The sequence below is a fragment of the Piliocolobus tephrosceles genome, unplaced genomic scaffold (assembly GCF_002776525.5).
Source record: "Piliocolobus tephrosceles isolate RC106 unplaced genomic scaffold, ASM277652v3 unscaffolded_365, whole genome shotgun sequence".
In the NCBI taxonomy this organism is placed as follows: Eukaryota; Metazoa; Chordata; class Mammalia; order Primates; family Cercopithecidae; genus Piliocolobus; species Piliocolobus tephrosceles.
In genome coordinates, this window is record NW_022320420.1 from 1 (window position 1) to 26,613 (window position 26,613).

Genomic DNA, 26,613 nt, shown 5'->3' on the forward strand with positions numbered 1-26,613 from the left:
CAGTTAAACAGTACCAAATAAATTTTATCATTTTTTCAAGGAATTATTGAGCTGTGTAAAAAAAAAAAAAGCAAAAAAAAAAAACCTTCTCTCTTTTGTTAATTGCCCAGTCTCAGGTATGCCTTTATCATCAGCATCAAAATGGATAAATACAGACTGACATTCTATTTGTACTCATGATCCACTAAGGAACACTGAAGTCTCTATGATATTTCTCCCAAAAGTCTCTAACCTAAATATAATCATTAGGAAACATCAGAGAGACACACCTAGATTAATGGATATTCTATAAAATATTTGGCTTATGTTTTTCAAAAATTTCAAAGCTACACAAGCTAGAAAAGGGCTGAGGGTATGTTCCACTCAACTAAAAGTGGCTAACTTGATGCTAATTTCAGGCAATCCTCAGATTGAGCTATGGCCAAGATGATAGTGGTAGTTGATGGGATATAGTACTGAAAATATTGAGACATTTAAAAAATATTGAGTATGGACCAGAATTATATAGTAGTATTGTATCAATGATACATTCCTGGTTTTGATTACACTCTTGTAGTTTTGTTAGAGAAACTCCTTATTCTTAAGAGATGGTACCTCTATCCTCAAAATATTCAAAGTTTTTGTACTATCTTTTCAACTTCTCAGTAAGTTTCAAATTAGGTAATATAAAAGGTTACAATGTATGGTATAGAGAAAATAAAGGCATTTTCTTTAGCCTTAATAAATGTCCATTTTACCATAGCTGGGTTGAACTATATATTAACTTTAATTATTGAGTTATAAGTTACCCAATCAACAATTAATCAGCCGGTGTTAAGTTGGCAATATCTGTGCATATGCTATTACACACAGAAATTGGGAGAAATAAAAGATACCTTGGACATGGCTCAGTATTCATAAAGCTTTTAATCTGGTTTGAGATCAAAACTATCAAATATAAATATGACTGAGTTGGGTGATATGTGGAATATTGAGATATGGGAAAGAAAACATACCTTGAAAGGACCACACTGTGAAACAGTAGATTTATTAAATGAGCAGCCTCATGGTTTATCCAGTGCATCTGGATGAGAGAACGAGAAATCTGGGGGGAAATGTGAAATAAGAAATGTATTTATTGAGTATCTAATATATGCTTGTCATTATGCTCAGTGTTTGCTACCTTATTTATTCATCATCACAATGCTGTGAGTTTCACTTGTTTGTTTGTTTGTTTGTTTGTTTCTCACAATTTAGAAGTTGGAAAATGGTTACTGAGAAAGTTTAAATAACTTACCCAAGTTTGTGGAGTCAGGATTTGCATTCATGTGGCTCTCATTTAAAAGCCAATTCCTAAAATAAAATATAGCAACCAAGTAATAAAGACCTTAATAAACCATCTTAATCTATCTCTTTGATTTTCCCATTAAAAAAAGAGAGTGTTAATAGCAACCCGCAGTTTATTTCATCCCTAATCAACTGGGAAAGTAAAATAACTGCCAAATTCCCTCATTAACATGCTAGTAACAGACCTCACAAAGGAAGCCTCCATATCCTATGTTAGCCTTCACTAGCATGAGTGTCCTTATCAACAAAATGCTTTTAGATGATGTACCAGGACCATTCTGATTGCTTGAGTCAAATAAATTAAACTGAAATGTACAGTTTCATAAGTCAAAAAGTATCATTTAAGCTATGCAATTATTAGATTATAAACTAGGGATTTTGGAACCTAAATTGCATGATGATGTTCCACTTGCATGTTTAATTTGGTCCAGGGAACATTCTCATATGGTGAAGAAATACTTGGGAAGACATGTGGCTGCTCCATAATATCATGTGATTAGCTTTGTCCTTGACGTTATTATTAAACCTTGATACTGAATGTGATCTCTGATTTATGTGAGTCTGAACTGACAATGCAACCTTTTGTGTTATTGTATCATCTTTGCGTGGTATTCTCCTCTTTAAAAACTTCTTACCATTGCATTTATTGATTTAATCTAAACTTACTGAATACTCTTTATGTGGTAATAATGGGGCTGGGCACCATATATAGAAATGGCCAGATTCAGTCAAATATCGTTTCAGTCATTATGGCCTCCTTGCCAGATTAGATTTTATGTTTTTCCCCTATGTTCTTATGGCATTTTGAATATATGTCTATTTTGATGTATTATTTACTGTATATTCATACCACTTGTTAATATCTCTGTGTCCTGGTCCCCAAAAACTCTATAAAAAAAGAAACTAATTCTCATTTCTTCATTGTAACTTTCTTAATAACAAGTATAGTGCACTGCAAAAATAAATAAATAAATAAATAAATAAATAAATAAATAAATAAATAAATATTAGTGGAAATATAAAAGATTTTTATCTTTGCTTCTTATATTGTCCTTACTTGCCTGTAGTCACTACTTAGTTAAAATTAATAAAAGATCTCTATCAGGCACAAAAGCCTCAAGTAAAAAAATAAAATAAAATTATCATTTCATTGGATGACCTCTGTGGGGAAATATGGTTATCTTTACATTTATAAAGGCTTTTCTTCTTTCCCTTTACTTTTTTTCCCCTAAGGACCTTGCTTAGAAAAGCAGAAACACAAAGACCACCAGAGAGAAAAGTTAAATTTGACACCATTTTCTTATTTAATTCTAAGAAATTTGTGTTGATAATAATTAAATTAATCATGTATCTTCCAAATTTTATTAAATGACTTCCCAACAAGTTCACTGGCTTTATTGAGCACCCAGCTTCTCTGCACGAATGAGACCAAGTGCTGCCTTTGTTACTGTGTTCCGATTATTCAGCAGCAATTTCTTAGGATTTATGAATTCAAGATAAGTAAGCTAGAAAAGAAGAATCTCTCCTTCTATCCATGTTGAAGAGACTTATTCATTCACTTGGGCTAAACTCTACAGTACTTGTGAACTCCATAACTTAATTAACATTTTTTAAACAAAATAAAAATAGCAAGAATTTGGCATTTTCCTGTCCTTCTCTCTTTCATAATTGCAGTTCATTTTTCTTATAATGCTCTAGTTCTGCAAATACAGCCAATTTTTTTAAGTAATTAGGTTGTCTATTTTCGGTAAATATGCTACACTGTGAGAATGTGTATATCTGTGTGACTTGATAGAAATTGTGCTAATTAAACACGCCATTGTTTAGAAGCAACATCTAAAAACAAACACCAGAGAATTCATTTTTAATGCAGTAATCAAATTCTGGGGCTTGGAAGGTTTAAGCCTAATGAGCTCCAGGAACTATAATCAAGTGAAGATTTTTTTTTCAGTAACTGGGGCCAATGTGGCTGAGGTAAGCTAGGGCGGAGAATGGGGTAAATTTCAGCCATCAAGGCCGCTCTGCAAGGCAGACATCAATAGAGACAATATTGAAGCTAGAGCTGAGAAAATAGAAGTAAATGTTTCCTGAGTATGTACTGAAAACTACAAACAAGACCACGTGTGAAGTAATATACATGGCATTTCTTTTGTAATCTGCTCCACAACCATATGGGGACATGTTGTTTTCTCTAAATATGGCGAACTGGAACTCATAGTAAGTAAGCAACAAAGAGATCACAAGGTTAAAGCAAATAACTTTATTGGCATGCATATGTTCAAACTGCAAAGCACTGGCCTTTTCTAAATTAGCGAAGTTTACTCAAAAGGTGGGTAGAGGATTGGGTAAAGAGAGAATGGGAAAAGCAAACTAGAAAGGAGGAGAGAAGAGAGGTTAGAGGAAGTAAGAGAGTGAGCAAATCCTGGGTATCTGAAGCTTATACAATTGGAGGGGACTGCTTCATGGGAAACAGTATGAAATTATGAATATAAAATTAAATATTGGAGCCGTGAGAAGACACCCATGAAAGTAAGTAGCTCTAAAGATGCCCATCCTAGTTATGTTTTGCTGCATATTAAATCATTCCCCAAATTTACAAATTAACTCTTCCTATGATGTTTTACATCTCTGGAGTTGGATAGAATCAACTAATAAGTACTTGCTTAGGGTCCCTCATGTAGTTGAAATTACATGCCAGAGAAGGCTGGAGTCATCTGAGTCCTTGACGAGCTGGACAACCAAAAGGACTCATTCACGTGACTGTCAATTTGTGCTGGCAATCACTGAGCATGCAGCTACGACTCTACACTATTATCTTAGCTCGGTTGTCTTCATGACCTCTGCATGTGACTTGTGCTTCTCACGGAATAGCGCCTGGGTTCTGAGAGCAAGTATGACAGGAAGCAGCTTTCCAATAGAGACAAAGCCAATTTTGCCAGTCCTTTTCAAGAGTTGCCTAGAAGTTGCACAGCATTACTTCCATTGCATTTGATTGGTTAAGCAGTCACAGGCCAGTCCAGATTTAAAGGAGAAGGGGAGGGAGCCAAGATGGCCTATCAGACAAAGCTAGGAGGAACACTGGGAAGATTGGCACACTCTGAGCAGATTTTTTAAGGGAAGGCATTGAGAATGGATGGAGCGGGGACATGGATGCTGAGTTGCAAAGGGAGAAAGCTGGAAACCTTGGATGGCGCTAGTGAGCACTAGGACTGCTTCCTGGCCTCCAGTAACTCCTAGTGAAGGAGTAAGCTGAAAAGGCAAGGAACGGCGTATTCTCACCATGGACCTCAGAATCTTAGCTGCAGGCAACCTGAAGACCCTCACAGACACATGAGTTGGCAGAGAGCTGCTTAAAGAGGTTACAGGGGTGGGAGTCCATCCTGTATATAGTCCAGAGAGGTTGATGGGAGAATGTCAGGAGTGCAGTACAACCAAGGATTCCCATCCCCTAAGGCTTGACATGCTCCTATAGGAGACTTTAGCCATAAGGTGACTGTTGGACCTAGACAGAGCAGATTGGTCTTGCCTGTGAGACAGGGCCAGTCTGATCTGAGTGCTCTCCTGTCCACTTGCCTCTCCTGGGGCCCCAGCCTGGCTGTGCCCACTTGCAGCACAGCTTTGGATGCCCAACCAGGGTGCCTCTCAGTGCCCGCATTATCGTTGTTTTACCAGAAGACCACACCTGACCATCAGAGAGCTCCAGTAGACCAGCCACTGCCAACATGTGCCAGCCTACCTGCAGCGTCCCTGCACGCTACCCTCCTCCCTCTGAAGCCTTTCCCTACCATTTTGTCAGTACACACTTGCCCATAGCCATTTCCACACTGCTTTGCTGGCACACACGGTGGCTTACTCCCCACACCCTGCCAGCCTGCATATAAGCACAGACCCCACCAAACACTGCTGCAGGTGGAAGGACAACTACTACCCCACCCATCCCCTGATGATGTGTAGGCACTCAGCCATGCCATCATTACCGGTGGGAACGCTCACTCAGATTCCAGCAACCTTACCCCTATCGCCCACCTGTCATGCACCTGCCACTGCCAGTGTAAATGTGTACAAGAACAATGGCAGCCCTGCTCCCACCAGTATTCTATCATTGCTGCTGCTAGCATGAGCACACACAGGAACGTCAAAGCGCACTCCTGCTGGTACCCTACCCCAGCTGATGCACGTGCACTTCACCTTGCTACTAGGACTCCTGGCATGCATGAGCAAGCATGGATCCCACTGCCACCACCCCTGTAAAGCATTTTAGCCAGCACCACCCATTGGAGTGTTGTGGCCAGGAGACTGGGAACACCTCAGGCCCTCCGGCACAGCATGTTTCTAACCTCAAGAAGCCACAGAACAAAACTCAAAGGTAGAGCCCCAGCCCCCACAGAGTTAAAACATGCAGATGCCATGCTGGGCCTTGGCCTCCTGAAATCTTTCAGAAACAAGGCCAATAATCTGAATCCACCATATACCACAATCAAACCCACAAGGGCATCAAAGGAGACCAAAGCAAACATCCTATCCAAAGGACAGCAACTTCAAAGGCTGAAGGAACATCAGCACATAGATGAGAAAAAAAATAGCACAAGAATTCTGGCAGCTCAAAAAAGAGTATCTTCTTACCTCAAAAGGACTGCATGGTTATCAAGCAGCCGAAAATGGCTGAAATGACAGAAATAGAATTCGGAATATGGATAGAAACAAAGATCATCAAGATTCAGAAGAAAATTGAAATATAATCCAAGGAATCTGAAGAATACATTAAAATGATACAAGAGCTGAAAGATGAAATTGTCATTTTAAGAAAGGACCAAACTGATCCGATGCAGGAAAAAAATCACTTCAAGAATTTCAGAATAAAATTGCAAGTATAAACAAGAGTAATCAACCAAACTGTGGAAAGAATATCAGAGCTCAAAGCTTGGTTCTCCAAAATACCTCCATCAAACAAAAATAAAGAAAAAATAATAAAGAATGAACAAAATCTCCAAAAGATATGGAATCATGTAAAGAAATCAAATCTGTGACTCACTGATATTCCCAAAAGGGAAAGAAACCAAGCAAATTGAAGAACATATTTATGGAAACTATTCACGAAAATTTCCCCTACCTTGCTACAGAGGCCAACATTCAAATTCAGGGAATGCAGGGAACCTCTTTGAGATGCTGTACAAGATGGCCATTCCTAAGATACACAGTCATCAGATTCCCCAATATCAAAATGAAAGAAAAAGACAGAGGAGGGGCAGATCACCTATAAAGAGCACCCCATTCATCAGGCTAACAAACAGCAGATCTTTCAGCAGAAACCGTACAAGCCAGAAGGGACTGGGAACCTACATTCAGTATTCTTCAACCAAGAACCTCATATTCAATCAAACTAATCCCCATAAACCAAAGAGATATAAGATCCTTTTTAGACGAGTAAATGCTAAGGGAATACAAGGACCTACTACACCTTTAAGACCTGCCTTACAAGAGGTCCTGAAGGGTATGATAAATATGGAAAAGAAAGACCATTAACACCTGCCACAAAAAAACACACGTAAGTACCTGGACCATTGATACCATAAAGCAAGCACATAATCACATATGTATAATAACCAGCTAACAACACTACGACAGAATAAAATTCACACATATCAACATCACCTTGTATGTAAATGGGTGAAACACACACTAAAAAGGCATAGGGTGGCAAGTTGGATAAAGAAACAGGACCCAACTCTATGCTGTCTTCAAGATATCCATCTCACAGTCAATGACACTCATAGATTCAAATAAAATGATGGAGAAAAATCTACCAAGAAAACGAAAAAAAAAAAAAACCACATATTGCTATTCAAATTTCTGAAAAATAAAACAGACTTTAAAACAATAAACATTAAAAAAAGACAAAGAAGGGCATTACAAATTAGTAAAGAGGTCAATTCAACAAGAAAACCTAAATATCCTAAATATGTATTCACCCAGAAAAAGAGCACCTAGATTTATAAAACCAAGTTCTTAGGGATCATTGAAGAAATGCGGCTAGCCACACAGTCACAATGAGAAACTTCAACATCCCGCTGACAGTATTAGATCATTAAGGCAGAAAACTAACAAAAATATTAGGGACCAGAACATTGACACTTGACCAAATGGATCTAACAGACGTCTACAGAACTCTTCACCCCAAAACAACAGTCACTCTTCTCATCTGCACATGGCATATACTCTAAAATCAGCCACACAATCGACCATAAAATAATCCTCAGCAAATTCACAGAAACTGAAATTATATCAACCACACTCATAGACCGCAGTGTAATACAAGTAGAAAGTAATACTAACAAAAATCACTCAAAACCATACAATTACATGAAAATTAAACAACCTTCTTACTGAATCACTTGGGTAAGCAATGAAATTGAGAGAGAAATCAAAAAATCCTTTGAAGCTAAGGAGAACGAGGATATAAAATATGAGAATTTCTGGGACACAGCAAAAACATTGATAAGAAGAAAGTTTACAGTGTAAAACACTCACATCAAAAAGTTAAACATCTCAAATGAAAAACCCATTATCACAACTAGGTGAACTAGAGAAATAAAAGTAAAACAGCCCCAATTCTAGCAGAAAATAAGAAATAATGCAAAATAGAGTTGGACAGAATAAAATTGGGAGGTGAAAAACCATAGAAAAGATTAACACACTTATTAATTGGTTTTTTGAAAGAATAAATAAGATGGATAGACTTCTAGGTAGACTAAAAAAACCAAAAGACATACATGCAATAATAAATGACAAAAGGAACTTTACAACTGATCCCACAGAAATATGAAAAACCCTCAGACACTATCAGAAAAAATCTGTATGCCCACGAACTAGAAAACCTAGAAGCAATGAATAAATTCCTGGAAATATACAGTCTCCCAAAATTGAGCCAGGAAAAATCTAAATCCCTGAAGAGAAAAATTATGAGTTCCAAAAGTGAATTAGTAGTAAAAATCCTACCAACCAGAAAAAAGACCAGGACCAGATGGATTCACAGACACATTCTTCTAAATGTATAAGGAAGAGCTGATATCATTCCTACTGAAACTATTCCAAATAATTCAGGAGGAGGTACTTCTCCCTCACTCATTCTATGTGGCCAGCATCATTCTGATACCAAAACCTGGCAGAGACACAGCAAAAAATAAATAAATAAATAAAAATTAAAATTAAAAAAAAATAAAAAATAAAACTTCTGGCAATATTCTTGATGAACATAGACACAAAAATCCTAAACAAAATACTTGCAAGCCAAATCCAGCACCACATCAAAAAGATAATCCTCCACTATAATGTAGGCTTTATCCCTGGGATGAAAGGATGGTTCAACATATGAAAATTAATAAATGTGATTCATCACATAAAAATAATTTTAAAAAACTATATGATCCTCTCAATAAATGCAGAAAAGACTTTTGATGTAATCCAACATCCCTTCAATTAAAAACCTTCAACAAACCAGGCTTTTAAAGAACATACCTCAAAGTAATAACAGTCATCTATGACCAACACACAGGCAACATCATACTGAACATGGAGAAGCTAGAAGCATTGAGTACCAGAATAAGACAAGGATGCCCAATCCCACCACTCCTATATAGTGTAGTAATGGAAATCCCAGCCAGAGAAATCAGGCAATAGGAAGATATACAAGGCATCCAAATAGAAAGAGATTAAGTCAAACTATCTCTGTATATAGATTATATCATTCTGTACCTAGAAAACACCATAGTCACTGCCTAAAACCTCCTAAATCTGATAAACAACTTCAGCAAAGTATAAGGATACAAAATCATTGTATAAAAATCGGTAGCATTTATATATGCCAATAACATCCAAGATGAGAGCCAAATCCAGAATGCAATCTCATTCACAATAGCCACAGAAAGAATAAATTACCTAGGAATCTAGCTAACCAGGGAGGTGAACGATCTCTACAATGAAAATTACCAAACACTGAAATAAATCAGAGATGACACAAACAAATGGGAAAATATTACATACTCGTGGATAGGAAGAATCCGTTTTTTGGAAATGGCCATACTGCCGAAAGCAATTTAGAGATTGAATGCTATCCTGTCAAACTACCAATGGCATTTTTCACAGAACTAAAAAACAAAACGAAACCCTACTTTAAAATGTGTATGAAGCCTAAAAAGAGCCTGAATATACAAGGCAACCCTAAGCCAAACGAACAAAGCTAGAGGCACCACACTACCTGAATTCAAACTATACTACAGAGCTACAGTAACCAAAACATCATGGTAGTGGTACACACGTAGACACACAGATTAACAGAACAGTTTAGAGAACCCAGAAATAAAGTCATACACCTACAACTATCTGTCCTTTGACAAAGTTGACAAATAAAGCAATAGGGAAATAACTCCCTAATCAATAAATGGTGCAGGGATTACTGGTTAGCCATATGCAGAAGTTGAAACTGGATTCCTTCTGAAGCAGCCTTGTTGTCTGGGATGATATCCGAGGTTCATTTTCTTATGACAAGGAAATCAAGGACATGGACACACAAGAAGTGAGCTTAAGAGCAGAGGTTTAACAGGCTCTTTAAGGATTAAAATGTAAAACATTAATATGTGAATGGTGCCCTTGGGAAATGAGAATACTTTGAGCCAGGAGAATCAAGATTATCAATCATATTTATTTTATATTATATATGAGAATACTGGCGAGAGAATACTGGACAAAATAAGTTTTCAAAGTTACACAGCAAATGAGCGATGGATTACAATGAATTTTAGGCTGGGCACAGTGACTCACGCCTGTAATCCTAGCATTTTGGGAGGCTGAGATGGGCAGATCACATGAGGTCAGGAGTTCGAGACCAGCCTGGCCAATATGGTGAAACCCCATCTCTACTAAAAATATAAAAAAATAGCCAGATGTGTTGGTGGGCACTTGTAATCCCAGCTACTCGGGAGGCTGAGGCAGGAGAATCACTTGAACCCAAGAGACGGAGGTTGCAGTGAGCCGACATTGCACCAGTGCACTCCAGCCTGGGCAACAAGAGCAAAACTTTGCCTCAAAAAACATTAATTTCAGGCTTTATAATATTGTAAAATTGAATTAAAATTAAAGACTAAAACATTTTTATAAAAGGGACAATTTTTTAAAAAAATAAGTAAAACTTTTCTTATGTACATTTACCCAAGTTGAAATATAGCCACGTGAAAAAGAGATTTGCCAAATGAGAATCTGGGATTTTAGCTTGAACATCCATTCTTGGATACATCATAATGTGAGCTTCCTAGAGGAAGACAATATGTCTGCTTTGCTCAACTTTGCATCTCTAGGATTTACCACAATGTTTGGCACATGATATACAAAGACTAAATCAATATTTTTAAAGAAAATAATGAAAATAGTTTGTATAATTTCAACTTTCTCAAATATTTTAAAGGCAATATAATTTGCGTGTCTGGTGTATCGCTCAAATCATCAATCAGGTTGTATTCTATATATCTTCTTTCCTACTCTATTTCCAGGAAGTCCACTAGTCCTAGAAAAGCATGAAGCAGAGCCATTCTCATTGGTTCACAGACCTGCAGCCTTATATGGATCTGCTCCAGCTGACCAGAGGTTTATTAGCATGATATTTCTATACTCTTGTATGTTACTGACTTTTTCAGTGCTTTATTATAGGACAATAGCTGAACAATAGAAGCTTTTTTTCTCTTATTATTGTTAGTTTTAATTTTTGTTTCCATTTTTTGGTTATTTTTGTTGGCTTGTTAAGTTTTGGGTTTACAAAAATGAATAAAACAAACTACCTAAAATATTCAATGTTCATATAAAGCATAAATTAATAGCATCATTCCACATATCGGAACGTAGAACCTGAGGGTGCAAATTCACCCAAGGGGTAGAAACAATTCCTAAAGCAAGACAGAAAACAGCTCATGATAAATGTTCCCCATGTTACAGTTTAACTTTCATTTAAACATTTAAAATGGTTTAGAATACATTAGAGAATTACACAAATAACAAACTGGTCTATTCTCCTGTTGCTTGTACTCCCCTCATTTTAAGCTTATTTCATTAAGTGACAATAGGAATCATTAAGCTAAATGCATACTCTGCATATTAAAATTTTTGTATGCAAAGATTTCCAGGTTTTAACTGAAGTGAAACTTAGTAGTAATCTAAGGGAATGCACAGTCACCTAGTCATGCAGGCCACTGAGGATAATTGAGGACTGAAGGCATTTGATGAGAAAATACTAGTTTCAGATTTTGTACCTAGAGAGATCTAGAATCAATGGGGCGGCAGAACAGAGAGCAGCATAGATATCCAAACTTCCAAATTCTCATACTTAAAAGCTCATCTCATGACCTTCTCAAGTTTTCTCTAGGCCTGGGTTGTGTCCGTGAAAGACAAATGCACTGGGGTATTTATATCTAATGGAGAAAATAATAAAGCAGTGCAACTGGATAGCTGTTGATGGGAGCAATTGATATTGTATAATTTGTTGATTTCATTATGTGAGCACACATATTTAATCTATATTTAATAATTAATAGGATTTATTAATTTTATTAATAAGATGCTGAGAGTGATAATCAGCAATTCAACATTACTTGGAAAAATCACAAGTGTTTCTTGGCAGTACTGAATGAGACTCACTTCCTGGACTGGGAGGGCAGAAAAAGCTCAGTTCAAAGCTGTAATCAGAATGGCAGCAAATTTTGAACTCTTAGTCTCATCACGTCTGCTACCTCAATGTCAAGACTGACTGGGAAGGAAAGGGACTCCAAAACATGAAGTTAGCAATATCTGGGTAACACATTTCAAATCTTCAATTTCTATGGCCTGCAGAAATGGTCCACTTCTCCCTGTTGAAAGCTAGGTCTACCCCCTGTGCTTAAAGGCAGAGACTGTTTTAATCTTCCTCTAACTACCTTCTGGTTACAACATCATTAAGTAAGGCTGTATCACAAGATAACGGAGTTGGAGAAGTTCTAGGCCTTAACTGAAAGAAAAAAGCTGCACACTGAATGACTTGCAGAACTAGCCAACTTGCACAAGCAAGAACTGGGAGTGTTATGTATGGAAATAAATGTCAAGAATGTTAAATCAGGGCAGGGGGGCAGTGAAATGTGAAGTTGGATAAAGGTAAGTTTGTTCATGTGAGATTCCTCTTCCAGTTCATACAATTTAATACTCTGGAAAAGACCTTGGGTATTGCACCACCCAGTGCTCATATGGTTAATGGAAACTTGGAAAAGCCAGTGGATTACAGTATAAAATAGAAGTATTTGGACTACTGTGATACAGAGTGAAGTAAGGCATCAAAAGGTTCTGAGCATTGGATACACTAAAGCGGATATAGTATGTAATATTGGGATACTCAGAAGATGACTGTGTTCCTGGTGGACGCCTCCTTTACAAAAACAATAAGGAGCATATTAATGCGAGAGGCACCAGCATCACTGAGAAGCCCTGGGTAGGTGTTCTCTAAAGTTCACAGCTGATGGTAGGAGATACAGTTGCCGAACTACACTACATGATAGCAGTGGGGAAGGCACGTTCCTGAAAGGATACAAGCCAAGTTGTTTACTGCTGTCAAAACCAGGCCAGAGAGAAAGCTGGAGGACTCACATAGAATTGTGGAGACAGTTAATAGCATATGGTGTTCCCTTCAAGCTAAAAACAAATGATTCCGTCTAGTACCTCTCACTACTAAGAAGAAAGCATGGCACATTGTAGACCTCTTTTGGGTTCCTGAGGAAGCATATTCTGCTCTTAGAAATCCTGCTGAACTCATACATTTGATGACATATCGTACTCAGCTTTGAATGAGGTCAAGAGTAAGCATAGGCTTTGCAGCAACCCCAGATTAAGATCTAAGTGGTCCTGTCATTTGGGATATATGACCTAGTAGAGAATCACAATATAGACCTCTACTGTTCTGAAGCAAGTTACATTGGAAAAAGAGAACTAAACACCTTTCAAAAACCTGTTCCTAGTATACAAATTCATACTTGTACAGACAGATTGCCTGATGATGGGACATAAACTAGCTATGTAGAAAGAACTGTTATAACCTGGCTTTTATCATACATGCCAAGTCATAGGCTGAATTGGACCAGCAGGAATCAGTTGCAGGATGTAAGTAATGCATTCGTTACCAAACAAAAGCACAGGACACAAAATGTCTGTACAGGAAGTAGCCTAGATCCCCCACATTATCTACCACTTTTCTCCTGGCTTATTGCCTCAGATCACACAAACAGCCGCATGGGAGTCCCTTGACAGAGGAGGAACAAGTCAAATATTGGTACATGGATGAATAAACTCAGTAGCTGATGCACATTGAAAATGGATGACAGTTGTACTATAGCCCTATTTAGAAATGACATAGAGAGACAGTGATGGGGGAAAATCCTCCAAGAGTGCTGAATTCCAGGTGTTATATGTGGTCTCCTAATTTGTCTGGTGGTTCTATCATTTAGGAGATATGATCCAGTGAGACCCAGGGTTTTAGAGATATCTGTGTTGGGAGAAGATACCATGTAAATTTTATGACAAGGCCTAAAGAAGAATTGCAATATAGACATATATTGTTCCACAGCAAATTAGTTACATTGGAAGCAAAGAACTAAACACCTTTCAAAAAACTGTTCCTATTATGCCAGTTGGCCCCAGTCCTGAGGTTAGAATTTATATGGATTTACAGGCTGGTTGCTGAATGGAACTAGAAAGAGATATTGAATGATTGGGTTGAAAAACTTCTGTGGAAGAAACATATGCATGGACCTATGAGAATGATCAGGTGTGAAGATCTGTATCGCATGTTAATATCCACCAGAGAGCATATATGAAACTTGAAGCTACAATCAATCAAGTAAACAAAATGACTCAGTTGGTATGCTACAACCAGCTTCTGCATTGGTCGGCCACACTTATGCTGATACAGTAAGGTCATTTACAAAGTAGCTACGTTGGCTGAGAGGATGATTATTCATAAATGCCAAAGCAAGGGTTCCCTGTTCCCAAAGCCGATTTATCTATTACTGCTGCCCTAACTACAAGAAACAGATACATACTAAGTTCTCTATATGTCACCATCTTTTAAAGAGAACATACACACTTGGCAAGTTGACTACATTAATCCATTTCATCCTAGAAGAGATAGCAATCATCTAAAGTAGAATACAATTATACTTTTTTTTTTTTTTGAGAGAGAGAGAGAGTCTCACTCTGTCACCCAGGCTGGAGTGCAGTGGCATGATCTCGACTCACTGAAACCTGGGTCTCCAGGGCCCAAGTGATTCTCATGCCTCAGCCTCCCAAGTATCTGAGATTACAGAAGTATGACACCACCCCTGGCTAATGTTTGCATTTTTAGTAGAGATAGGATTTCACTATGCTGCCCAGGCTGGTCTGGAACTCCTGGCCTCAAGAGATCTGCTTGTCTCAGCCTCCCAAAGTGCTGGGATTACAGACATGGGCCACTGTGCCTGGCTGGAATATAATACAAATATATTCTTGATTTGAATTTCCCTTACCTGTCCACAAGACCGAAATCAGCAGTACTATCCTAGAGCTCACAGAATATGTGATCCCTTACACAGGATCCCACATAACCAATGAACCTACTCCAGAGTAAGAAAGTTGTATCATGTTCTGGCACTATCTGGAAGCAAATGACTTCATATGATGTTGAATAACCTAAAGAAGGTATAGCTGAGACATCAGCTACAAAATGATGCCCTATAAGGATCAGACACTTTCAGCCAGGATTCAGTGTGTACTCTCAATCAATCATAATTGTACATTATTGTATCTACAGTAAAGTGTATGAGCCCAGGAACTAAGTAGAATTCACTGTGCCCTACCTGAAGAATTTGTGATTTTCTTTTTTACAACTCTAGGTTCTACGTTTAAGTCCTGTCTTCAAGATTGCAAAAGTGAATCTCACATATAGATAAATAAAAAAAGGTTATTTGCTATTGTAAAAATTTTCAAAGAATACCCAGCTAAATGTAGAATAAAATATGAGTGTCTAAGAAGCTACACTGACTATGCTTTAGAATAATAGGTCATTACACATGTGGAGGAAGCTTCAGAATAATCTTATCTCATCCTCTGTATTTATCAATGAAAAGATTAAAGGACCAGGAAGTCTGGCGGTTTTTCTCATGTTGCATGACTAGCTAGGGATGTAAGAGTAAGTATAACCTCACTATGTCAATTCTCTGTAAATGTATATATTTACTTGATTGGGACACTTACTTTGATTGGGACACTTTTTAAACTCCCATGTTAATGGGGGCAGAAATGGTGAGGAGTAGGAGAGCAAGGATATAGATCACAGACTCGCATTTTCAAAGTTGTAAGGGTTTCTAGTTAGGTCTCAGCTTCCCCAGGAAACAGATGACCATGTTTTTGATGATCTGTGAGATAATTTTCTCTGTTGTATATGTTTTGGCGATGAGTAGAGTCACTGTATTCTGGGGCATCTTCTTAGTCTGCTTTGTGGCCTAATCTCCACTGTCTCAGATGAGGTCATTAGAGAGTATAAAAGTAGAAACAAGTCTTAGAGACAATGATGCTGTATGGGATGGCAGTGCTCTATGAACAGACATAACATGAAGTACAATAAGATCAGTGGCCTAAAAGGTAGCTTACATGTGGCAAGTGCTGCTGTATTTATCAGAACTTTTGTATCTTCAATTTGAGCCTCATGTAAGAATTTGATAAAATCATGCTTGATAACCACAAAAAGCGATTAAAAAGTGAATTATTTTTAGTAAAATTTATAAAATTGGGACTATGTTAAGGAGAGCAATAGCTATTTGCAATATAACTGATGCTGACTACCTCATATTTCTCATACCACTGTAACATTATATAGATATATTAAATATATAAGATTATATATGTGACATATATATGAATATATATGTCATACATAAAACCATATGATTTATGTATATAATTTATTCTTAGGTTTAAGTGAGAATATCAGGGAAATTTTTCTGATTCCAGTTTAGGCTGATTTGTATATAACTGCTTTGAAGGCATTCAGCTCATTTTGGTATGGTATCAGAGGAGGGAAAAATTACTTTGCTCTAAGATGACAATACATCTTAATTTATAAAAGTAGCATGAATTAGTTGGATTTCTTTTTACATGGAGGTTAAGAAAGAATGATAAAGAGTTAAAGGAATAACTGTCCTATAATGTCCATGGAGTTGCAACAGAATAGGCTGACATATCCTGGAATATCTTGATACGGTGGCTTAAACTATTCTTAATTTCTTGAACCTTGTTGAAACTCATCTGAACTGAGCGAGTGCCTCTGGGACTGCATTACCTCGGTATATGCTGATGGAACAACAGAAATAACATAAAACTTAAGCTCCCTCACCCATAGATTTGTCTATCTATGCAGTGTCAAGTGTCCAGATACTTTGAAACATCATGAGAGACTGACAGTTTCATTTCTGAACTAGAAACTCTGGCAGATTGTTGACCCAGCCTTCATCTGAAAAAGCCCTTTTTCTGAACTAGAATCTTATTTAAGAATGATTGGCATACCTTAAAATCAAATATTTTTTGAATTGCTGTGTTACTAGTCTAATTCGGAAAAATAAGAGAAACCATCAAAAATTTCTAGACAAACTATCTTACAAGCTTAGTATAAAAGTAGAAACTTAAACCCTTTTATAACTTATTAACTGCTGATACCATCAAGTATCAACATAGAAGATCTGTAATTATTATTCTATATTATTTCCAATGTACTTTATAGTTATTGAGTTTGTTGCAAATGACTTAAATTAGCGGTTTTTAAAACATTAGGCCCTTTAGCATTAGCTTTAGTTCTACTGTGAATGAGAGGAGAAAATACTTGAGATACTCTTTAGAATGTAAGTTAATAAAGGAAGAAATATTGATTTGTTTTCTTCTCTTTACACATGTATCTCAATGCTCAGGATGGTATCCTTCACATAGTAGGTGCTCTGTAAGTATTGCTCAAATTAATGGAGGGATAACAGGAGCTTTGTATAACTTAGTAAAGATTGTAACATTGCCTCTTCAAGAGGCTCTAAGACACAGACAACTCTAAAGAGTACAGGTAGATGTACACTTTAGAATTTTTGAAAGTGACTTCAGGTGGTATACTTTATGTTTTGTTTTGTTTTTCATTTTTGATGTAAAAAGAAGAATGTGAAAGTCTTAAGGGAAGAGTTGTCATGGAGCCTGTGAGACCCCCATCTCTAAAAAAATAATTTTAAAAAATCATCTGGGTTTGGTGGTATATGTCTGTAGTCCTAGCTACTCAAATGCTGAGGTGTGAGGATCACTTCAGCTCAGGAGTTAAAGGTGCAGTGAGCTGTGATCGTACCACTACACTCCAGGCTGGGCAACAGAGTGAAACCCTGTCTCTCTTACAAAAAAAAATTAAAAGAATATTTGTCACGTATTTCTACTGAGAGTTGAATCAGGACAGGTTGCCAAGGCTGAGAAATTCTTGCTGCAGAGGAGCAGTTTGAACATCCAAGCTTTTAAAAGACCTAAATATTCTCATGGTAGTTCACTGATGACAGAGTACATGCGACAATTATATTTTTAATTTTTTAATACAATACAAAACTCCTTGTTTCATTGTATAAAGGAACATTCTGGCTGTTCAATTACTAATCACAAATATCCTGGTACACAAAACAAAATTCTGAAACATAGTAAAGATGGACTAATTAGATAGTCTGAGCATATACACTTGACTTGTCCTCTTCTCCGTGATCTCTGACTCCTCTGCATATGTGTGCATATTTGACACACATACACAAGTGTGTATGTTTATGCATACCACACCAGATTAATTTCCAATCTTATGGAAAGAAACAGAAATTCCAAAATTTTTGAAAAATGTAGAAAAGGTATAAAGTAATTAATATCAGATAAATAAGAACAGAAAAACTATAACCCCAATATGACAAATGAAGAGTGGAGATCCACAAAGCATGAGAGAGAGTACTAAGTAGCTATCATAGTAATTAATTAAAGACAAAAATCCTAACCAGCTGATCAAATGAGTCCACCTACTTTCTGTCTACAACCCCTAATACGCAATGGCAATCTAAAAACCAAAAGCTGTACCATAAATAATATGAACTACTTGCCTGGGGTTAGGTTTTGTTAACACACAGAATAATGAGAAAGAAGGAGAGAGCTTCAGGAAAGTCTGGACAGGTTGAGAAATGGAGTGGGGAGGTAGGAGAGAAGTCATTTCATTCATGGAAGAAATTTACTTAAATTTTAAGTGTCAGAAGAAATTGTTCCTTATTTTAGCTGCTAGAGACTGTCCTAAAGTTTGTTGCAAGCCTCACACGAATAGACACTGAGTGAACTTAAAAAAACAGTTCTTAACTTTTTACACATAGTGTTTGATTATCCCTTCTACTTAAACTCATATCCCTTCTACTTAAACTCATAAACTCAAATCAATCACTAAGAATCATAAGCTACTTGAAGAAAACAAAGAATATTAAAGAAAAAAAATGAAGAAATCAGTCAAGGTGCCTGGAAAAGATGCTAAAAGGAAATCCAGGGAATAAAGGAGAGTTCAATAAAATATATATGCTAGTTATGAGAAATTTGAGAGATGATTGAAACCAGAAAAGAACTATAAGGATTAAGAAAATGAAGCAATCAGAAAGAATTATAGACAAATTGATAAACATTACCTAAATTAAAAATAATCGACATAAGGCTGAAAATGAAATCAAATAACTAAAACTCAAACAGAAAATTAAAATACCAAGACAAGGGAATTACAGATAGGAATTTTTTTAAATGTGCTAAAAAGTTAGAAGATATCAAGGATTAATCTAAGAGGGCTAATATATTTTTAATAGATGTACTGGTAAGTCGTAGGTAAGTAGTAGAGCAAGGATTTGAATCCAAAGCTTCATGCTTCGTAACAGGACCTGAAAATACTAAAAACTTTCAGAGCAAGACCATATCTAGAAAACAAAAGAAGGAAAACTATGTTGACATTTCATTAACAAAATTACATGTTGAAAGATGATGCTGCAATATTCACAGAGATTTAAGGAAAATTATTTTGAAACCAGTCAATCCATTATGTGAAATGTGAACAGAACATAGCAACAGTTCATTTTAAAGACATAATGAAAGTTCAGAACTTGTAAAGAGTAAGAAATTTAATATAGGAAATCTAATTCCCATCGGCTGTCTCTGAAAGAATTAGCACTGAAAGCATATACCACAGCCAAAGAAAATAATGTCATAAAATATGATATTTTAAACATAGTAAGATTATAGAAGCCACTAAAATATATGTTTAATAATTTGGAAGTATAAATAATATATTCATAACGTATATCATTTATATGTATGCAATATAATCATGTAATGATAAAATATAAATAGTTATACATAAATTAAAAACAAATTATTATTAACTGCAATAAAACAACCCCAGATGAACTCAACATGGGAGATTGGGGGCCAGGAGGAAATGACAGCATGCTAATTTATCTATTATTAGAAGGAAAATGGGGTGAAGAGTGAGAGGATGAAGGAATAACTAATTTATCTTGGTGATTCATAAGAAATATGTTATAAAAAGATATGTACTTGAGAAATTAACCATTACAAATCAGTTACATATTGAAAATTTAAATTTTCTTAATAAAATTCACTGATTATCACACTATTAAAGAAAAGATATAAAAGACAAAACAACAATATATAGCCTTATTTTATATTTAAGAGACTCACCTAAGATAAAATTTTAAAGATAAAAAAATAGGAGAAATGATATATATGCCAGCAAGTGCTGATGAAAGAAAGCTAATGTTAAAATGTTGATGAAACTCCAAACAGACTTTAATTTCATCATAAATTCCGTATTAACAAAAGGTAATATAAGAAAATATAGATCATTAAACTTTAATCATGTAAGACAAAAGCTACCACATATATAAAGCAGAAGCAGAAAGTGAGGCATTGCCAATTCTAGAAACACAATGGCAGCATTTAACACAGAATTTTCAGAAATCAGCAAAAGAATAAAATAATAAGTAAGGCAGAGGATTTGAATGACACAATAAAAGTAGTTTAGCCATTTATTCAAGAAATGTTTCTGAGTACTCACTGTGTGACAGTTACTCTTTTGAGTGTTCTAGATTGGGACAGTAAAAAAGAAAAGTCCAGATCTAAAGATTTTACATTCTCATTTTTATAACGAAAGACAGACAATTGAAAAAGTAAATTAAATACACCACATATGACAAGGTAGTAAGTATTTGAAGAGAAAGAGGAAAGTCAGCCTGGGTGGGTGAGCAGATTGCAGTTTCACTTGGGTTTATTAGGGAAGGCTTCACTAAGAATAAGACATTGAGTAATGCTCAGAGGAGGAGTAAGAGTTAAAGCTAACAGGAGATTTTGTGTAGAACAATGACACGATCTGGTTTACATAAAATTGCAGGACTGGGTAATTTGGTGGGAAAAATAAAATTAACTGCCAGTAAGGGTGGAATGACAGGAACAGATTGGAAATCTACAGCAGTAATTCATGTAAAACATTATTGTGGCTTGGACCAACCTGCATCAACAGAAATAGCTAAAAATGGCCAAATAGTAAATCTACAATGAAAATAAAGCAAAATGGATATACTGATAGATAGGATGGGCAGCACGGTTTATTTTCTGTATTTATATCTTAGTCAATATTCTTAATTCCTGTGTCTGGCTATTATTCCACAATTTTGTGATTATTAAAAGGAATTCAAAACATCTTCTAATTATCATAAATGCATAATAAAGAGGACTGATGTATTATATCAAACCAAAAAGCTTAGTGTATTAGTCTGTTTTCATGCTGCTGCTAAAGACATACCTGAGACTGGTCAATTTACAAAAGAAAGTGATTTAATGGACTAACAGTCCCACAAAGCTGGGGAGGCCTCACAATCATGGCAGAAGGGAGGAGGAGCAAGTCACATCTTACATGGATGGCAGCAGGCAAAAAGAATGTGCAGGGGAACTCCCGTTTTTAAAACCTTCAGAGCTCATGAGACTCATTAACTCTCACAAGAACAGCACAGGAAATATCTGCTCTCATATTGAAAATCAAATCAAAAGCAAGTTAATTACTTCCTAGATACAATGCAGGAACAGGCATACAGTAAATATAGCCCTTCCCAATGGGAGAAATTTTCCAAAACAAAAGGGCTACAGGCCCCATGCAAGTCTGAAATCCAGTGGGGCAGTCAAATCTCAAAGCTCTAAAATTATCTCCTTTGACTCCATGTCTCATATCTAGGTAACAGTGATGCAAGAGTTGGGTTCCCATGGTCTTGGGCAGATCTGCCCTCATGGCTTTGCAGGATACAGCCTCCTACCTAGCTGCTTTCATGGGCTAGCATTGGGTGGGCAGTGGAGGTTCTCCATGAGAGTACTGCACCCACAGAAAACTGTTGCCTGGGCATTCAGGCATTTCCATACATCCTCTGAAATCTAGGTGGAGGTTCCCAAATGTCAACTATTGACTTCTGTGCACCTGCAGCCTCAACACCACATGGAAGCTACCAAGTCTTGGGGCTTTACCCCTCTGAAACCACAGCCTGAGCTGTACCTTGGCCTCTTTTAGTCATGGCTGGAACAGCAGGGATGCAGGGAGTCTTATCCCTAGACTGCACACAGCAGAGGGACCCTGGGCCCAGCCAAGGAGACAATTTTTTCCTCCTAAACTTCCAGGCCTGTGATGGGAGGGGTTGCCACAAAGGTCTCTCACATGTCCTTCCCCATTGTCTTGGGGATTAATATTTGGCTCATTGTTACTTATGCAAATTTCAGCAGTCAACTTGAATTTCTCCTCAGAAAATGGGATTTTCTTTTCTCTTTCATTGTCAGGTGGCAGATTTTTCGAACTTTTATGCTCTGCTTCCCTTATAAAAGTGAATGCTTTCAACAGCACCCAAGTCGCATCTTTAATGCTTTGCTGCTTAGAAATTTCTTCCGTCAGATACTCTAAATCAACTCTCTCAAGTTCAAAGTTCCACCAGACTCTAGGGCAGGGGCAAAATGCTGCCAGTCTCTTTGCTAAAACATAACAAGAGCAAATGTTGTTCCAGTTCCAAGTAAGTTCCTCATCTCCATCTGAGACCACTTCAGCTTCGACTTTATTGTCCATGTCACTATCAGCATTTTGGACAAAGCCATTTAACAAGTCTCTAGGAAGTTCCAAACTTTCCCACATTTTCCTGTCTTCTTCTGAGTCCTCCAAACTCTTCCAACTTCTGCCTGTTCCCCAATTCTAAAGGCGCTTCCACATTTTCAGGTGTCTTTTCAACAGCAACCCACTCCCAGTACCAATTTACTGTATTAGTCTGTTTTCATGCTGCTGATAAAGACATACCTGAGATTGGGCAATGTAGAAAATAAAGCAGTTTAATGGACTTACAGTTCTTCATGGCTGGTGGGGGGGCTCACAATCATGGTGGAAGGCAAGGAGGAGCAAGTCACATCTTACATGGATGGCAGCAGGAAAAACCAGAGAATGAGCAGAAAAACTGTTTTTGAAACTATATGATCTAATGAGACTCATTCACTACAATAAGAACAGTGCAGGAAACATCCACCCCAAAATTCAATTATCTCCCACATGGGAATTGTGGGAGTTACAATTCAAGATGAAGTCTGGGTGGGGACAAAGACAAACCATGTCATTAATAAATTATATATGTATATATATATACGTATATATATAAAATAACTTTTATTTGGTCATCATACTTTAAATGACAGTGTAACAGGTCAGTTGTAAAAAAAACTGTGTTCACTAGGATATTTTATTTAAAAAAAACTGATCTGAATACGTTGAAGATTTAAGGATAAAATAACAACAAATAACTTATTATTTATTATAATTTATTTATTTCCTTATTAACTGCCAGGGAATGTAGGCAATAACTTAAAAATTAATGATAATGAAAGCATGACACAACAAAAACTTTGGGATATGGCTGATGAATTACTCAGAGGAAATTTAGTGTTAAATTAACTTATTACAAAATAAAGACTAAAATCCAATTTTCACACGAGAAAGAGGAAAAAGGAAGAACCACATAGCACAAGATATAACAACATGATTGATATTTAAAACCCAAATAAATGTATTTTTTTAAAAAGAGACTACCAAAAAAAATTACTGACATAAGTGAAAGCTGGTTATCTGCAAAAAAGCAATATTACTAAAATGCAGAAAAGTGCTTATTTCTGTTGAAAAATAAAATGATGAAACAACAGCAAAACATAAAAATAGATAGTCATATTTTTTGATACGTATGTGATCAAATAATTAAAAGAATGTACAAATTTATATCATGTATTTGAAACTCTAAACTTAACATATGATTCCCTGGTGAAATGTTATTTCACAATACTGATTTAAAAGAAGTAATAAAGAAAAAACGAAGAATAAACTTTAAAGGTGGTCAAATGCTGCTGTGATAGGCAAAAAAATTGCATACCAAAGACGTTCACCTCCTACTCTCTGGAACCTGTGAATATGTTACATCACATGTCAAAGACAAGTTATAGTACCAGATAGCAATAAGGTTTCTAATCAGATGACTTTTAAAAGAGAAAGATTCTAATGAACTATCCAAGTGGGACCAATATAATTGTAAGTCTTTAAATGTGGAAGGAGGAGGAACAAAAGTTGATGGCTAGAGTGAAGGCTAGAATAGTTAGAATGACGATGAGAAAATTATACAAACTATTCTTGCCTTGAGGAAGGAAGACTGCCACGAAGCGGAAATGCAGGCAGCCCGAAGAGTTGGGGAATATAAGGAAACTGATGTTCCCTGATGTGTTTTGGCTGTGCCCCCACCCATACCTCATCCTGAATTGTAATTCCCATCATCTGCACATATTGTGGGGGGGACATAGTGAGAGTCCATTGAATCATGGAGGCAGTTACCTCCATACTGTTCTCATGATAGTGAATGAGTTCTTATGATTTCTGATGGTTTTATAAGAGAATTTCCCCCCACCTTCATTCTGCACTTCTCCTTACTGCTGCCATGTGAAAAAGGGTGTGTTTGTTTCCCCTTCTACCATGATTGTAAGGTTGCAGAGACCTCCCCAACCCTGTGATACTGTGAGTCAATTAAACCTCTTACCTTTACAAATAACCCCATCTCCGATGTGTCTTTATAAGCAGCATGAGAACGGACTAATACACTCCTCTAGAAGCTACAAGAGAAATGCAACTCTTGATTTTAACACAAAGTTACTTCAAGCCATCAAGTTATCACAATTCATTAAAGCAGCAATGGGAAACTAATGCAATCCATAACAAAAGCACCAGTTCCATACACTTAGGATGTAAATCCTATCATACTTCAAGGGATGGTTAAGCACTGTTTATATAACTTGTTCTAAAGCCCAGGAAAAGCTGGCTAGCATCCTATAGTATTCAAAAAGGGTATTTTATACAGTGATTGTGACATAAAAACCTAACATAGTTGACAGAATGAGAGGGAAAGAGAAAAGGGAAGCAGATGCAGTAGGGAAAAGAAAGAGAAAGATGAAGAGAAAGAAAAACTATCAGCCAAGCACATGAATAATATAGTTGAAAAAATAACACACCAAACATGGTTTACAAGGAAGTGTAAAACATTTTAATATTCAGGACTTTATTAATGAAATTCATGGCATAGGGAAATTAAATAATTTTTTCACATAAAATATTTTTATAACATCACACATTTCTGAGATTAGATTAAAAAAGTTGCTAGACTCAAAAGAAAATGCCAGCATTAAGGAATACATGGTAATTTTTAAAAAGTAATCTCCAGCAACCATTATAATGTTGATATGTTAGAAAATTTCCACTGAATTCTACAATTGGAAAAGACTGACAGCTGGCTTTGAGAGTATAAATCATTTACTAGAGATCTTTGTGAATAAAACTAGATAAATTATTAAGATGGTTAATTTTAGAAGAAAGGTAGAAAATTGTTGTTTAAAAAATGATATGATCATATACTCAAAAACTACTATTTAAGAAAATGTTATATAAACACTTATGTGGACTGAGCATGGTAGTTCACACCTGTAATCCCAGTACTTTGGGAGCCCAAAGCAGGTGAGTCACCTGAGGTCAGGAGTTCGAGACCAGCCAAACCAACATGGTGAAACCCCATCGCTACTAAAAATGCAAACATTTGCCAGGCATGGTGGCGCATGCCTGTAATCCCAGCTACTCGGGAGGCTGAGGCAAGATAATTGCTTGAACCTGGGAGGCAGAGGTGGCAGTGAGCAGAGATTGCACCAGTACACTCCAGCCTTGGCAATAGAGCGAGATTCTTGTCAAAAAAAAAAGCTAATGTGACTAATCTATTTATGAATGACAACAACATTATATATATCAAGTAATATTAAAACAAAGAAACAACAATATGAACTAGAAATATTATAAGTAAAATAAATGAACACAATTATACAAAATAATTCTTAATTTCTAGTATTTAAGTGCAATTAAACTGAGATTGTTACCATTCAACATTTTGGCAAACATTGAAAAGTTTAGGGTACTTACACATTTGTAAGGGTGTACTATAACACATAGCAATATCTGATAAGAATTTATATCCTAAACATCAACCTATAAAGTGATGTATAATTACAGAACACCTATATTATGTCGCAAGTTAGCAGTTTAAAAAATTAGACAGATCTATGTGAACTGGCAGAGAGATTTTTAAATAAACAGAAACAAGTTTCAAAGTTATGTTTGTGCATGTGTATGTCCACATATATAAAGAACTACCCTGAAGGAGACACAAAAATGTTCATAGTACTCCTCAATTAAAAAGGGAATCGGATAGAGGAAACAAGTAGAGGAGAGGTCTGCTGCTTGCATTTTCTGCAAAGTGATTGATTCTCTATATATTTTGATGTAATGATAAATTAAAGTCTAAATACAATTAACACTACACTGGTGTTCATGGTCCAACTCGGGAAAATAGCAAGCATTTTAAGCATATTACAGATAATTTAGTACAGATTTGGTTACACAGTTGCTGGAAGACCAAGGGAGCCAATTAGAGAGAAGGAGACAACTCAGAGATCTCCAACTATAGAAACTCACTATTGCATTAGAATCAGCAGGAAAAATAAAAGAGAGAGAAAGAGAGAAAGAGAATGGTATTACTAAATTTCAGGGGGTGAAGTCACCCGGCA

At 36.3% G+C, this 26,613-nt stretch overlaps 1 long non-coding RNA gene across 1 annotated transcript in view; it reads right to left on the minus strand.

Moving 5' to 3' along the window:
- Nucleotides 1-992: 992 nt before the first annotated feature.
- Nucleotides 993-26,613, minus strand: part of LOC113220077 — a 42,018-nt gene continuing 16,397 nt past the window's right edge. Inside the window, exon 3 of the long non-coding RNA XR_003307022.1 lies at nt 993-1,084. This is a non-coding gene — a long non-coding RNA (uncharacterized LOC113220077). The remainder of the gene's footprint in view (nt 1,085-26,613) is intronic.